At 34.5% G+C, this 1,972-nt stretch overlaps 1 non-coding gene across 1 annotated transcript; it reads left to right on the top strand.

Moving 5' to 3' along the window:
- The first annotated feature begins 531 nt into the window (after positions 1–531).
- On the top strand, positions 532–638 carry LOC128036308 (small nucleolar RNA R71). Its single transcript, XR_008193106.1, has one exon. It is a non-coding gene; the product is annotated as a small nucleolar RNA R71 (small nucleolar RNA).
- Positions 639–1,972: the final 1,334 nt, after the last annotated feature.

Here is a 1,972-nt window from a genome sequence, read left to right as displayed (position 1 = left end):
TTCTTTTTTATTCTTTAATGTTTTAAAAGTGGGTTTCTTACACCTAGATAAGCTTTATTAACATCTCTTTGAGGTTCAACTTTTTCTCTTGCTGGTAACATTGTTGTTGGAAGCCTGGAAGGGGTTGTTTCCTTGACCACCCCAAGAGAAATTGGGATGGTTCCTCCAACTTGCATTATAGGGTTACTATAAGGGTTACATTCTGGATTATTCATTCCTCTTCCATTTGTATCGCATTGCATCACTGAATATACCTGCGTAGAAGCATATAAACCATTAATTTTCTTATTTAATTATTCTACCTGATTTGATAACACGGTGACCACATCTAAGTTGAAAACACCGGCTGCTTTCATCAGCTTCGTCCTCATGACTTGCCACTGATAATTATTCAGTGACATCTCCTCAATAAATTCATAAGCCACTTCAGGTGTTTTATTATTCAAAGTACCATCGACTCCTGCATCAATCAACTGTCTAGTTGAGGGATTCAAACTGTTTTAGAAGGTTTGAACCTATAACCATTAAGGTAATCCATGGTGAGGGCACTTTCTCAATAAATATTTTTATCTCTCCCATGCATCATATAAAGTCTCTAAATCGATCTGCACAAAGGACGATATATCATTCCTCAACTTGGCTGTCTTAACCGGTGGGAAGTACTTAAAAAGGAATTTCTCGGTCATTTGAACCTATGTAGTAATAGGACCTCGTGGTAAAGAGTCCAACCACTTCTTAGCTTTGTTCCTCAACGAGAAAGGGAATAACCATAAGCGAATGGCGTCGTCAGTGATGCCATTATTCTTGAAAGTATCACAAATTTCTAGGAAATTATTCAAATGAGTATTTGGATCTTCGTCTTGCAAACCATCGAACTGAACAAACTATTGTATCATTTGAATAGTGTTTAGCTTTAGTTCGAAATTATTTGGAGCAATGGTGGGTCTCACATACTCGATTCAGCCCTAGTTAGAGTAGACTTGGCATAATCATACATAGTACAAGGAACATGATCTGGATTTGCAACAACTGTAGGAGGTAGCTAATTATACTGGTTATCACCCATCTCCTCAGTAATAATAATTTCCTCTTGTTCGTCTACTAAATTTTCTCGACTCTACCTTGCTTCTCTATGGTTTGTACGAGCTGTACTTTCAATTTCACTGTCAAATAATAATGGTCCCGATGGGTTTCTTCTAGTCATAAACTAAAGGAACCTGCCAGAAACAAATAAAAGAAAAATTAGAATGTAAAAATTAAACTAAAAACAAAAAATGGCTAAATTAATTAAAATAAAGCGTTCCTAATATTTTAGTCCCCAGCAACGGCGTCAAAAACTTGATGGTTACTAAACTAACTATAAATACCACAAAGGCAAGCGCACCTATCGAACAATAGTATAGCTATGGTAAGTAGAAAATATCGTATCCACGAGGACTAAAAGTACTAGTAATTATCGCCTTCTTATTATTTAGGCGACAAATTAGAGTGATTGTGTTTTAATCTAAAATTACTAAATTAATTTATCGAAGAACGCAATAGAGAATGAATAGAGGAAAAAATCAAGTGTTAACGAATGAGATAAACAATACCCAGGAAAGAATCCACCTAGACTTCACCTTTTATTATGAATCTAAATTAAACGATTTATTCACCTGTGTCTTGATCTGTAGAAGTCCCTAAATTATGTTAATATCTCATTCGAGAGTAAGAACAAGTGGCTCTAGGTTGATTAATTAAAATCTGTTTCTAATTAAAACCCTTATCGTCGTATTAACTCGATCTATGGATTCCCTATTAATTTGACTCTAATCCGGTAAATTTATGTCGTCCTATTTCTAGGATTGCATGCAACTCCACTCTATTATGGTAGATCTACTCTTAAATAAGAACTTTTCCTCCACTGAAATAAGCACATTAAATGTGAATTAATATCCTAGAAATATTAAAATAAGAATTAAGCATACATAAT

Source organism: Gossypium raimondii, chromosome 13 (genome assembly GCF_025698545.1).
Source record: "Gossypium raimondii isolate GPD5lz chromosome 13, ASM2569854v1, whole genome shotgun sequence".
Lineage (NCBI taxonomy): Eukaryota > Viridiplantae > Streptophyta > Magnoliopsida > Malvales > Malvaceae > Gossypium > Gossypium raimondii.
The sequence above is the reverse complement of the archived record's forward strand: the minus strand, read 5'-3'. Positions and strand labels throughout refer to the sequence as shown.